The sequence below is a fragment of the Macaca fascicularis genome, chromosome 5, assembly GCF_037993035.2.
Source record: "Macaca fascicularis isolate 582-1 chromosome 5, T2T-MFA8v1.1".
In the NCBI taxonomy this organism is placed as follows: domain Eukaryota; kingdom Metazoa; phylum Chordata; class Mammalia; order Primates; family Cercopithecidae; genus Macaca; species Macaca fascicularis.
Window position 1 is genome coordinate 88,057,439 of NC_088379.1, and position 15,182 is coordinate 88,072,620.

The following is a 15,182-nucleotide window of genomic DNA, read 5'->3' on the forward strand; positions in this document are numbered from 1 at the left end:
CTTTGGCCCTATAGTCTTCAAAAGGATCCGAAATATCTGTTCTCAGATTCCACAGAAATAAGGCTAGCAAAGAGAGCCACGAAACACAGATGTAACTCTGTGAGTGGAAGTCACAGAACACTAAGCGGTTTCTCAGAAAGCTTCTTTGCAGATTTCATCTGAGGATATTTCCTTTTTTACCATAGCCCTCTATGGGCTTCCAAATATCACTTTGCCAATTCCACAAGAACTGTCTTAGCGAAAGGCTTCTTGAGGGGAAAGCTGTAACTCTGTGAGATGATTTCACAGAACACAAAGAAGTTTCTCAGAAAGCTTCTTTCTCTTTGTTATCGGAGGATTTTTCCTTTGGCCCTATAGTCTTCAAAGGGATCCGAAATATCTGTTCTCAGATTCCACAGAAATAAGGCTAGCAAAGAGATCCACGAAATACAGATGTAACTCTGTGAGATGAATTAACAGAACACTAAGCAGTTTCTCAGAAAGCTTCTTTCCAGATTTCATCTGAGGATATTTCCTTTTTCACCATAGCCCTCTATGGGCTTCCAAATATCACTTTGCCAATTCCACAAGAACTGTCTTAGCGAAAGGCTTCTTGAGGGGAAAGCTGTATCTCTGTGAGATGATTTCACAGAACACAGAGAAGTTTCTCAGAAAGCTTCTTTCTCTTTGTTGTCAGAGGATATTTCCTTTGGCCCTATAGTCTTCAAAGGGATCCGAAATATCTGTTCTCAGATTCCACAGAAATAAGGCTAGCAAAGAGATCCACCGAATACAGATGTAACTCTGTGAGATGAATTAACAGAACACTAAGCAGTTTCTCAGAAAGCTTATTTAAAGGTTTCATCTGAGGATATTTCCTTTTTCACCGTAGCCCTCTATGGGCTTCCAAATATCACTTTGCCAATTCCACAAGAACTGTCTTAGTGAAAGGCTTCTTGAGGAGAAAGCTGTAACTCTGTGAGATGATTTCACAGAACACAAAGAAGTTTCTCAGAGAGCTTCTTTCTCTTTGTTATCGGAGGATATTTCCTTTGGCCCTATAGTCTTCAAAGGGATCCGAAATATCTGTTCTCAGATTCCACAGAAATAAGGCTAGCAAAGAGAGCCACGAAAGACAGATGTAACTCTGTGAGTGGATGTCACAGAACACTAAGCGGTTTCTCAGAACGCTTCTTTGCAGATTTCATCTGATGATATTTCCTTTTTCACCGTAGCCCTCTATGGGCTTCCAAATATCACTTTGCCAATTCCACAAGAACTGTCTTAGCGAAAGGCTTCCTGAGGGGAAAGCTGTAACTCTGTGAGATGATTTCACAGAACACAAAAAAGTTTCTCAGAAAGCTTCTTTCTCTTTGTTATCGGAGGATATTTCCTTTGGCCCTATAGTCTTCAAGGGATCCGAAATATCTGTTCTCAGATTCCACAGAAATAAGGCTAGCAAGGAGATCCACGACAGACAGATGTAACTCAGTGAGGTGAATTAACAGAACACTAAGCAGTTTCTCAGAAAGCTTCTTTCCAGATTTCATCTGAGGATATTTCCTTTTTCACCATAGCCCTCTATGGGCTTCCAAATATCACTTTGCCAATTCCACAAGAACTGTCTTAGCGAAAGGCTTCTTGAAGGGAAAGCTGTAACTCTGTGAGATGATTTCACAGAACGCAAAGAAGTTTCTCAGAAAGCTTCTTTCTCTTTGTTATCGGAGGATTTTTCCTTTGGCCCTATAGTCTTCAAAGGGATCCGAAATATCTATTCTCAGATTCCACAGAAATAAGGCTAGCAAAGAGATCCACGAAAGACAGATGTAACTCTGTGAGATGATTTAACAGAACACTAAGCAGTTTCTCAGAAAGCTTCTTTCCAGATTTCATCTGAGGATATTTCCTTTTTCACCATAGCCCTCTAAGGGCTTCCAAATATCACTTTGCCAATTCCACAAGAACTGTCTTAGCGAAAGGCTTCTTGAGGGGAAAGCTGTAACTCTGTGGGATGATTTCACAAAACACAAAGAAGTTTCTCAGAAAGCTTCTTTCTCTTTGTTATCGTAGGATTTTTCCTTTGGCCCTATAGTCTTCAAAAGGATCCGAAATATCTGTTCTCAGATTCCACAGAAATAAGGCTAGCAAAGAGAGCCATGAAACACAGATGTAACTCTGTGAGTGGAAGTCACAGAACACTAAGCGGTTTCTCAGAAAGCTTCTTTGCAGATTTCATCTGAGGATATTTCCTTTTTTACCATAGCCCTCTATGGGCTTCCAAATATCACTTTGCCATTTTCACAAGAACTGTCTTAGCGAAAGGCTTCTTGAGGGGAAAGCTGTAACTCTGTGAGATGATTTCACAGAACACAAAGAAGTTTCTCAGAAAGCTTCTTTCTCTTTGTTATCGGAGGATTTTTCCTTTGGCCCTATAGTCTTCAAAGGGATCCGAAATATCTGTTCTCAGATTCCACAGAAATAAGGCTAGCAAAGAGATCCAAGAAATACAGATGTAATTCTGTGAGATGAATTAACAGAACACTAAGCAGTTTCTCAGAAAGCTTCTTTAAAGATTTCATCTGAGGATATTTCCTTTTTCACCGTAGCCCTCTATGGGCTTCCAAATATCACTTTGCCAATTCCACAAGAACTGTCTTAGCGAAAGGCTTCTTGAGGGGAAAGCTGTAACACTGTGAGATGATTTCACAGAACACAAAGAAGTTTCTCAGGAAGCTTCTTTCTCTTTGTTATCGGAGGATATTTCCTTTGGCCCTATAGTCTTCAAAGGGATCCGAAATATCTGTTCTCAGATTCCACAGAAATAAGGCTAGCAAAGAGATCCACGAAAGACAGATGTAACTCTGTGAGATGAATTAACAGAACACTAAGCAGTTTCTCAGAAAGCTTCTTTCCAGATTTCATCTGAGGATATTTCCTTTTTCACCATAGCCCTCTATGGGCTTCCAAATATCACTCAGCCAATTCCACAAGATCTGTCTTAGCGAAAGGCTTCTTTAGGGGAAAGCTGTAACTCTGTGAGATGATTTCACAGAACACAAAGAAGTTTCTCAGAAAGCTTCTTTCTATTTGTTATCGGAGGATTTTTCCTTTGGCCCTATAGTCTTCAAAGGGATCCGAAATATCTGTTCTAAGATTCCACAGAAATAAGGATAGCAAAGAGATCCACGAAATACAGATGTAACTCTGTGAGATGAATTAAGAGAACACTAAGCAGTTTCTCAGAAAGCTTCTTTCCAGATTTCATCTGAGGATATTTCCTTTTTCACCATAGCCCTCTATGGGCTTCCAAATATCACTTTGCCAATTCCACAAGAACTGTCTTAGAGAAAGGCTTCTTGAGAGGAAAGCTGTGTCTCTGTGAGATGATTTTACAGAACACAAAGAAGTTTCTCAGAAAGCTTCTTTCTCTTTGTTGTCAGAGGATATTTCCTTTGGCCCTATAGTCTTCAAAGGGATCTGAAATATCTGTTCTGAGATTCCACAGAAATAAGGCTAGCAAAGAGATCCACGAAATACAGATGTAACTCTGTGAGTGGAAGTCACAGAACAGTAAGCGGTTTCTCAGAAAGCTTCTTTCCAGATTTCATCTGAGGATATTTCCTTTTTCACCATAGCCCTCTATGGGCTTCCAAATATCACTTTGCCAATTCCACAAGAACTGTCTTAGCGAAAGGCTTCTTGAGGCGAAAGCTGTAACTCTGTGAGATGATTTCACAGAACACAAAGAAGTTTCTCAGAAAGCTTCTTTCTCTTTGTTATCGGAGGATTTTTCCTTTGGCCCTATAGTCTTCACAGGGATCCGAAATATCTGTTCTCAGATTCCACAGAAATAAGGCTAGCAAAGAGATCCACGAAATACAGATGTAACTCTGTGAGATGAATTAACAGAACACTAAGCAGTTTCTCAGAAAGCTTATTTAAAGGTTTCATCTGAGGATATTTCCTTTTTCACCGTAGCCCTCTATGGGCTTCCAAATATCACTTTGACAATTCCACAAGAACTGTCATAGCGAAAGGCTTCTTGAGGGGAAAGCTGTAACTCTGTGAGATGATTTCACAGAACACAAAGAAGTTTCTCAGAGAGCTTCTTTCTCTTTGTTATCGGAGGATATTTCCTTTGGCCCTATAGTCTTCAAAGGGATCCGAAATATCTGTTCTCAGATTCCACAGAAATAAGGCTAGCAAAGAGATCCACGAAAGACAGATGTAACTCTGTGAGTGGAAGTCACAGAACACTAAGCGGTTTCTCAGAACGCTTCTTTGCAGATTTCATCTGATGATATTTCCTTTTTCACCGTAGCCCTCTATGGGCTTCCAAATATCACTTTGCCAATTCCACAAGAACTGTCTTAGCGAAAGGCTTCTTGAGGGGAAAGCTGTAACTCTGTGAGATGATTTCACAGAACACAAAAAAGTTTCTCAGAAGGCTTCTTTCTCTTTGTTATCGGAGGATATTTCCGTTGGCCCTATAGTCTTCAAGGGATCCGAAATATCTGTTCTCAGATTCCACAGAAATAAGGCTAGCAAAGAGATCCACGAAAGACAGACGTAACTCTGTGAGGTGAATTAACAGAACACTAAGCAGTTTCTCAGAAAGCTTCTTTCCAGCTTTCATCTGAGGATATTACCTTTTTCACCATAGCCCTCTATGGGCTTCCAAATATCACTTTGCCAATTCCACAAGAACTGTCTTAGCGAAAGGCTTCTTGAGGGGAAAGCTGTAACTCTGTGAGATGATTTCACAGAACACAAAGATTTTTCTCAGAAAGCTTCTTTCTCTTTGTTATCGGAGGATTTTTCCTTTGGCCCTATAGCCTTCAAAGGGATCCGAAATATCTATTCTCAGATTCCACAGAAATAAGGCTAGCAAAGAGATCCACGAAATACAGATGTAACTCTGTGAGATGATTTAACAGAACACTAAGCAGTTTCTCAGAAAGCTTCTTTCCAGATTTCATCTGAGGATATTTCCTTTTTCACCATAGCCCTCTATGGGCTTCCAAATATCACTTTGCCAATTCCACAAGAACTGTCTTAGCGAAAGGCTTCTTGAGGGGAAAGCTGTATCTCTGTGAGATGATTTCACAGAACACAGAGAAGTTTCTCAGAAAGCTTCTTTCTCTTTGTTGTCAGAGGATATTTCCTTTGGCCCTATAGTCTTCAAAGGGATCCGAAATATCTGTTCTCAGATTCCACAGAAATAAGGCTAGCAAAGAGATCCACCGAATACAGATGTAACTCTGTGAGATGAATTAACAGAACACTAAGCAGTTTCTCAGAAAGCTTATTTAAAGGTTTCATCTGAGGATATTTCCTTTTTCACCGTAGCCCTCTATGGGCTTCCAAATATCACTTTGCCAATTCCACAAGAACTGTCTTAGTGAAAGGCTTCTTGAGGAGAAAGCTGTAACTCTGTGAGATGATTTCACAGAACACAAAGAAGTTTCTCAGAGAGCTTCTTTCTCTTTGTTATCGGAGGATATTTCCTTTGGCCCTATAGTCTTCAAAGGGATCCGAAATATCTGTTCTCAGATTCCACAGAAATAAGGCTAGCAAAGAGAGCCACGAAAGACAGATGTAACTCTGTGAGTGGATGTCACAGAACACTAAGCGGTTTCTCAGAACGCTTCTTTGCAGATTTCATCTGATGATATTTCCTTTTTCACCGTAGCCCTCTATGGGCTTCCAAATATCACTTTGCCAATTCCACAAGAACTGTCTTAGCGAAAGGCTTCCTGAGGGGAAAGCTGTAACTCTGTGAGATGATTTCACAGAACACAAAAAAGTTTCTCAGAAAGCTTCTTTCTCTTTGTTATCGGAGGATATTTCCTTTGGCCCTATAGTCTTCAAGGGATCCGAAATATCTGTTCTCAGATTCCACAGAAATAAGGCTAGCAAGGAGATCCACGACAGACAGATGTAACTCAGTGAGGTGAATTAACAGAACACTAAGCAGTTTCTCAGAAAGCTTCTTTCCAGATTTCATCTGAGGATATTTCCTTTTTCACCATAGCCCTCTATGGGCTTCCAAATATCACTTTGCCAATTCCACAAGAACTGTCTTAGCGAAAGGCTTCTTGAAGGGAAAGCTGTAACTCTGTGAGATGATTTCACAGAACGCAAAGAAGTTTCTCAGAAAGCTTCTTTCTCTTTGTTATCGGAGGATTTTTCCTTTGGCCCTATAGTCTTCAAAGGGATCCGAAATATCTATTCTCAGATTCCACAGAAATAAGGCTAGCAAAGAGATCCACGAAAGACAGATGTAACTCTGTGAGATGATTTAACAGAACACTAAGCAGTTTCTCAGAAAGCTTCTTTCCAGATTTCATCTGAGGATATTTCCTTTTTCACCATAGCCCTCTAAGGGCTTCCAAATATCACTTTGCCAATTCCACAAGAACTGTCTTAGCGAAAGGCTTCTTGAGGGGAAAGCTGTAACTCTGTGGGATGATTTCACAAAACACAAAGAAGTTTCTCAGAAAGCTTCTTTCTCTTTGTTATCGTAGGATTTTTCCTTTGGCCCTATAGTCTTCAAAAGGATCCGAAATATCTGTTCTCAGATTCCACAGAAATAAGGCTAGCAAAGAGAGCCATGAAACACAGATGTAACTCTGTGAGTGGAAGTCACAGAACACTAAGCGGTTTCTCAGAAAGCTTCTTTGCAGATTTCATCTGAGGATATTTCCTTTTTTACCATAGCCCTCTATGGGCTTCCAAATATCACTTTGCCATTTTCACAAGAACTGTCTTAGCGAAAGGCTTCTTGAGGGGAAAGCTGTAACTCTGTGAGATGATTTCACAGAACACAAAGAAGTTTCTCAGAAAGCTTCTTTCTCTTTGTTATCGGAGGATTTTTCCTTTGGCCCTATAGTCTTCAAAGGGATCCGAAATATCTGTTCTCAGATTCCACAGAAATAAGGCTAGCAAAGAGATCCAAGAAATACAGATGTAATTCTGTGAGATGAATTAACAGAACACTAAGCAGTTTCTCAGAAAGCTTCTTTAAAGATTTCATCTGAGGATATTTCCTTTTTCACCGTAGCCCTCTATGGGCTTCCAAATATCACTTTGCCAATTCCACAAGAACTGTCTTAGCGAAAGGCTTCTTGAGGGGAAAGCTGTAACACTGTGAGATGATTTCACAGAACACAAAGAAGTTTCTCAGGAAGCTTCTTTCTCTTTGTTATCGGAGGATATTTCCTTTGGCCCTATAGTCTTCAAAGGGATCCGAAATATCTGTTCTCAGATTCCACAGAAATAAGGCTAGCAAAGAGATCCACGAAAGACAGATGTAACTCTGTGAGATGAATTAACAGAACACTAAGCAGTTTCTCAGAAAGCTTCTTTCCAGATTTCATCTGAGGATATTTCCTTTTTCACCATAGCCCTCTATGGGCTTCCAAATATCACTCAGCCAATTCCACAAGATCTGTCTTAGCGAAAGGCTTCTTTAGGGGAAAGCTGTAACTCTGTGAGATGATTTCACAGAACACAAAGAAGTTTCTCAGAAAGCTTCTTTCTATTTGTTATCGGAGGATTTTTCCTTTGGCCCTATAGTCTTCAAAGGGATCCGAAATATCTGTTCTAAGATTCCACAGAAATAAGGATAGCAAAGAGATCCACGAAATACAGATGTAACTCTGTGAGATGAATTAAGAGAACACTAAGCAGTTTCTCAGAAAGCTTCTTTCCAGATTTCATCTGAGGATATTTCCTTTTTCACCATAGCCCTCTATGGGCTTCCAAATATCACTTTGCCAATTCCACAAGAACTGTCTTAGAGAAAGGCTTCTTGAGAGGAAAGCTGTGTCTCTGTGAGATGATTTTACAGAACACAAAGAAGTTTCTCAGAAAGCTTCTTTCTCTTTGTTGTCAGAGGATATTTCCTTTGGCCCTATAGTCTTCAAAGGGATCTGAAATATCTGTTCTGAGATTCCACAGAAATAAGGCTAGCAAAGAGATCCACGAAATACAGATGTAACTCTGTGAGTGGAAGTCACAGAACAGTAAGCGGTTTCTCAGAAAGCTTCTTTCCAGATTTCATCTGAGGATATTTCCTTTTTCACCATAGCCCTCTATGGGCTTCCAAATATCACTTTGCCAATTCCACAAGAACTGTCTTAGCGAAAGGCTTCTTGAGGCGAAAGCTGTAACTCTGTGAGATGATTTCACAGAACACAAAGAAGTTTCTCAGAAAGCTTCTTTCTCTTTGTTATCGGAGGATTTTTCCTTTGGCCCTATAGTCTTCACAGGGATCCGAAATATCTGTTCTCAGATTCCACAGAAATAAGGCTAGCAAAGAGATCCACGAAATACAGATGTAACTCTGTGAGATGAATTAACAGAACACTAAGCAGTTTCTCAGAAAGCTTATTTAAAGGTTTCATCTGAGGATATTTCCTTTTTCACCGTAGCCCTCTATGGGCTTCCAAATATCACTTTGACAATTCCACAAGAACTGTCATAGCGAAAGGCTTCTTGAGGGGAAAGCTGTAACTCTGTGAGATGATTTCACAGAACACAAAGAAGTTTCTCAGAGAGCTTCTTTCTCTTTGTTATCGGAGGATATTTCCTTTGGCCCTATAGTCTTCAAAGGGATCCGAAATATCTGTTCTCAGATTCCACAGAAATAAGGCTAGCAAAGAGATCCACGAAAGACAGATGTAACTCTGTGAGTGGAAGTCACAGAACACTAAGCGGTTTCTCAGAACGCTTCTTTGCAGATTTCATCTGATGATATTTCCTTTTTCACCGTAGCCCTCTATGGGCTTCCAAATATCACTTTGCCAATTCCACAAGAACTGTCTTAGCGAAAGGCTTCTTGAGGGGAAAGCTGTAACTCTGTGAGATGATTTCACAGAACACAAAAAAGTTTCTCAGAAGGCTTCTTTCTCTTTGTTATCGGAGGATATTTCCGTTGGCCCTATAGTCTTCAAGGGATCCGAAATATCTGTTCTCAGATTCCACAGAAATAAGGCTAGCAAAGAGATCCACGAAAGACAGACGTAACTCTGTGAGGTGAATTAACAGAACACTAAGCAGTTTCTCAGAAAGCTTCTTTCCAGCTTTCATCTGAGGATATTACCTTTTTCACCATAGCCCTCTATGGGCTTCCAAATATCACTTTGCCAATTCCACAAGAACTGTCTTAGCGAAAGGCTTCTTGAGGGGAAAGCTGTAACTCTGTGAGATGATTTCACAGAACACAAAGATTTTTCTCAGAAAGCTTCTTTCTCTTTGTTATCGGAGGATTTTTCCTTTGGCCCTATAGCCTTCAAAGGGATCCGAAATATCTATTCTCAGATTCCACAGAAATAAGGCTAGCAAAGAGATCCACGAAATACAGATGTAACTCTGTGAGATGATTTAACAGAACACTAAGCAGTTTCTCAGAAAGCTTCTTTCCAGATTTCATCTGAGGATATTTCTTTTTTCACCATAGCCCTCTGTGGGCTTCCAAATATCACTTTGCCAATTCCACAAGAACTGTCTTAGCGAAAGGCTTCTTGAGGGGAAAGCTGTAACTCTGTGAGATGATTTCACAGGACACAAAGAAGTTTCTCAGAGAGCTTCTTTTTCTTTGTTATCGGAGGTTATTTCCTTTGGCCCTATAGTCTTCAAAGGGATACGAAATATCTGTTCTCAGATTCCACAGAAATAAGGCTAGCAAAGAGATCCACGAAAGACAGATGTAACTCTGTGAGTGGAAGTCAAAGAACACTAAGCGGTTTCTCAGAAAGCTTCTTTCCAGATTTCATCTGAGGATATTTCCTTTTTCACCATAGCCCTCTATGGGCTTCCAAATATCACTTTGCCAATTCCACAAGAACTGTCTTAGCGAAAGGCTTCTTGAGGGGAAATCTGTAACTCTGTGAGATGATTTCACAGAACACAAAGAAGTTTCTCAGAAAGCTTCTTTCTCTTTGTTATCGGAGGATTTTTCCTTTGGCCCTATAGTCTTCAAAGGGATCCGAAATATCTGTTCTCAGATTCCACAGAAATAAGGCTAGCAAAGAGATCCACGAAATACAGATGTAACTCTGTGAGATGAATTAACAGAACACTAAGCAGTTTCTCAGAAAGCTTATTTAAAGATTTCATCTGAGGATATTTCCTTTTTCACCGTAGCCCTCTATGGGCTTCCAAAGATCACTTTGCCAATTCCACCAGAACTGTCTTAGCGAAAGGCTTCTTGAGGGGAAAGCTGTAACTCTGTGAGATGATTTCACAGAACACAAAGAAGTTTCTCAGAGAGCTTCTTTCTCTTTGTTGTCTGAGGATATTTCCTTTGGCCCTGTAGTCTTCAAAGGGATCCGAAATATCTGTTCTCAGATTCCACAGAAATAAGGCTAGGAAAGAGATCCACGAAATACAGATGTAACTCTGTGAGTGGAAGTCACAGAACACTAAGCGGTTTCTCAGAAAGCTTCTTTGCAGATTTCATCTGAGGATATTTCCTTTTTCACCATAGCCCTCTATGGGCTTCCAAATATCACTTTGCCAATTCCACAAGAACTGTCTTAGCGAAAGGCTTCTTGAGGGGAAAGCTGTAACTCTGTGATATGATTTCACAGAACACAAAGAAGTTTCTCAGAAAGCTTCTTTCTCTTTGTCATCGGAGGATTTTTCCTTTGGCCCTATAGTCTTCAAAGGGATCCGAAATATCTGTTCTCAGATTCCACAGAAATAAGGCTAGCAAAGAGATCCACGAAATACAGATGTAACTCTGTGAGATGAATTAACAGAACACTAAGCAGTTTCTCAGAGAGCTTATTTAAAGATTTCATCTGAGGATATTTCCTTTTTCACCGTAGCCCTCTATGGGCTTCCAAATATCACTTTGCCAATTCCACAAGAACTGTCTTAGCGAAAGGCTTCTTGAGGGGAAAGCTGTAACTCTGTGAGATGATTTCACAGAACACAAAGAAGTTTCTCAGAGAGCTTCCTTCTCTTTGTTATCGGAGGATATTTCCTTTGGCCCTATAGTCTTCAAAGGGATCCGAAATATCTGTTCTCAGATTCCACAGAAATAAGGCTAGGAAAGAGATCCACGAAATACAGATGTAACTCTGTGAGTGGAAGTCACAGAACACTAAGCGGTTTCTCAGAAAGCTTCTTTGCAGATTTCATCTGAGGATATTTCCTTTTTCACCATAGCCCTCTATGGGCTTCCAAATATCACTTTGCCAATTCCACAAGAACTGTCTTAGCGAAAGGCTTCTTGAGGGGAAAGCTGTAACTCTGTGATATGATTTCACAGAACACAAAGAAGTTTCTCAGAAAGCTTCTTTCTCTTTGTCATCGGAGGATTTTTCCTTTGGCCCTATAGTCTTCAAAGGGATCCGAAATATCTGTTCTCAGATTCCACAGAAATAAGGCTAGCAAAGAGATCCACGAAATACAGATGTAACTCTGTGAGATGAATTAACAGAACACTAAGCAGTTTCTCAGAGAGCTTATTTAAAGATTTCATCTGAGGATATTTCCTTTTTCACCGTAGCCCTCTATGGGCTTCCAAATATCACTTTGCCAATTCCACAAGAACTGTCTTAGCGAAAGGCTTCTTGAGGGGAAAGCTGTAACTCTGTGAGATGATTTCACAGAACACAAAGAAGTTTCTCAGAGAGCTTCCTTCTCTTTGTTATCGGAGGATATTTCCTTTGGCCCTATAGTCTTCAAAGGGATCCGAAATATGTGTTCTCAGATTCCACAGAAATAAGGCTAGCAAAGAGATCCACGAAACACAGATGTAACTCTGTGAGTGGAAGTCAGAGAACACTAAGCGGTTTCTCAGAACGCTTCTTTGCAGAATTCATCTGAGGATATTTCCTTTTTCACCGTAGCCCTCTATGGGCTTCCAAATATCACTTTGCCAATTCCACAAGAACTGTCTTAGCGAAAGGCTTCTTGAGGGGAAAGCTGTTACTCTGTGAGATGATTTCACAGAACTCAAAGAAGTTTCTCAGAGAGCTTGTTTCTCTTTGTTATCGGAGGATATTTCCTTTGGCCCTATAGTCTTCAAAGGGATCCGAAATATCTGTTCTCAGATTCCACAGAAATAAGGCTAGCAAAGAGATCCGCGAAATACAGATGTAACTCTGTGAGATGAATTAACAGAACACTAAGCAGTTTCTCAGAAAGCTTCTTTCCAGATTTCATCTGAGGATATTTCCTTTTTCACCATAGCCCTATAAGGGCTTCCAAATATCACTTTGCCAATTCCACAAGAACTGTCTTAGCGAAAGGCTTCTTGAGGGGAAAGCTGTAACTCTGTGAGATGATTTCACAAAACACAAAGAAGTTTCTCAGAAAGCTTCTTTCTCTTTGTTATCGTAGCATTTTTCCTTTGGCCCTATAGTCTTCAAAAGGATCCGAAATATCTGTTCTCAGATTCCACAGAAATAAGGCCAGCAAAGAGAGCCATGAAACACAGATGTAACTCTGTGAGTGGAAGTCACAGAACACTAAGCGGTTTCTCAGAAAGCTTCTTTGCAGATTTCATCTGAGGATATTTCCTTTTTTACCATAGCCCTCTATGGGCTTCCAAATATCACTTTGCGAATTCCACAAGAACTGTCTTAGCGAAAGGCTTCTTGAGGGGAAAGCTGTAACTCTGTGAGATGATTTCACAAAACACAAAGAAGTTTCTCAGAAAGCTTCTTTCTCTTTGTTATCGTAGCATTTTTCCTTTGGCCCTATAGTCTTCAAAAGGATCCGAAATATCTGTTCTCAGATTCCACAGAAATAAGGCCAGCAAAGAGAGCCATGAAACACAGATGTAACTCTGTGAGTGGAAGTCTCAGAACACTAAGCGGTTTCTCAGAAAGCTTCTTTGCAGATTTCATCTGAGGATATTTCCTTTTTTACCATAGCCCTCTATGGGCTTCCAAATATCACTTTGCCAATTCCACAAGAACTGTCTTAGCGAAAGGCTTCTTGAGGGGAAAGCTGTAAAACTGTGTGATGATTTCACAGAACACAAAGAAGTTTCTCAGAAAGCTTCTTTCTCTTTGTTATCGGAGGATTTTTCCTTTGGCCCTATAGTCTTCAAAGGGATCCGAAATATCTGTTCTCAGATTCCACAGAAATAAGGCTAGCAAAGAGATCCACGAAATACAGATGTAACTCTGTGAGATGAATTAACAGAACACTAAGCAGTTTCTCAGTAAGCTTCTTTAAAGATTTCATCTGAGGATATTTCCTTTTTCACCGTAGCCCTCTATGGGCTTCCAAATATCACTTTGCCAATTCCACAAGAACTGTCTTAGCGAAAGGCTTCTTGAGGGGAAAGCTGTAACTCTGTGAGATGATTTCACAGAAGACAAAGAAGTTTCTCAGGAAGCTTCTTTCTCTTTGTTATCGGAGGATATTTCCTTTGGCCCTATAGTCTTCAAAGGGATCCGAAATATCTGTTCTCAGATTCCACAGAAATAAGGCTAGCAAAGAGATCCACGAAAGACAGATGTAACTCTGTGAGATGAATTAACAGAACACTAAGTAGTTTCTCAGAAAGCTTCTTTCCAGATATCATCTGAGGATATTTCCTTTTTCACCGTAGCCCTCTATGGGCTTCCAAATATCACTTTGCCAATTCCACAAGAACTGTCTTAGCGAAAGGCTTCTTGAGGGGAAAGCTGTAACTCTGTGAGATGATTTCACAGAACACAAAAAAGTTTCTCAGAAAGCTTCTTTCTCTTTGTTATCGGAGGATATTTCCTTTGGCCCTATAGTCTTCAAGGGATCCGAAATATCTGTTCTCAGATTCCACAGAAATAAGGCTAGCAAAGAGATCCTCGAAAGACAGATGTAACTCAGTGAGGTGAATTAACAGAACACTAAGCAGTTTCTCAGAAAGCTTCTTTCCAGATTTCATCTGAGGATATTTCCTTTTTCACCATAGCCCTCTATGGGCTTCCAAATATCACTTTGCCAATTCCACAAGAACTGTCTTAGCGAAAGGCTTCTTGAAGGGAAAGCTGTAACTCTGTGAGATGATTTCACAGAACACAAAGAAGTTTCTCAGAAAGCTTCTTTCTCTTTGTTATCGGAGGATTTTTCCTTTGGCCCTATAGTCTTCAAAGGGATCCGAAATATCTATTCTCAGATTCCACAGAAATAAGGCTAGCAAAGAGATCCACGAAATACAGATGTAACTCTGTGAGATGATTTAACAGAACACTAAGCAGTTTCTCAGAAAGCTTCTTTCCAGATTTCATCTGAGGATATTTCCTTTTTCACCATAGCCCTCTAAGGGCTTCCAAATATCACTTTGCCAATTCCACAAGAACTGTCTTAGCGAAAGGCTTCTTGAGGGGAAAGCTGTAACTCTGTGGGATGATTTCACAAAACACAAAGAAGTTTCTCAGAAAGCTTCTTTCTCTTTGTTATCGTAGGATTTTTCCTTTGGCCCTATAGTCTTCAAAAGGATCCGAAATATCTGTTCTCAGATTCCACAGAAATAAGGCTAGCAAAGAGAGCCATGAAACACAGATGTAACTCTGTGAGTGGAAGTCACAGAACACTAAGCGGTTTCTCAGAAAGCTTCTTTGCAGATTTCATCTGAGGATATTTCCTTTTTTATCATAGCCCTCTATGGGCTTCCAAATATCACTTTGCCATTTCCACAAGAACTGTCTTAGCGAAAGGCTTCTTGAGGGGAAAGCTGTAACTCTGTGAGATAATTTCACAGAACACAAAGAATTTTCTCAGAAAGCTTCTTTCTCTTTGTTATCGGAGGATTTTTCCTTTGGCCCTGTAGTCTTCAAAGGGATCCGAAATATCTGTTCTCAGATTCCACAGAAATAAGGCTAGCAAAGAGATCCACGAAATACAGATGTAACTCTGTGAGATGAATTAACAGAACACTAAGCAGTTTCTCAGAAAGCTTCTTTAAAGATTTCATCTGAGGATATTTCCTTTTTCACCGTAGCCCTCTATGGGCTTCCAAATATCACTTTGCCAATTCCACAAGAACTGTCTTAGCGAAAGGCTTCTTGAGGGGAAAGCTGTAACACTGTGAGATGATTTCACAGAACACAAAGAAGTTTCTCAGGAAGCTTCTTTCTCTTTGTTATCGGAGGATATTTCCTTTGGCCCTATAGTCTTCAAAGGGATCCGAAATATCTGTTCTCAGATTCCACAGAAATAAGGCTAGCAAAGAGATCCACGAAAGACAGATGTAA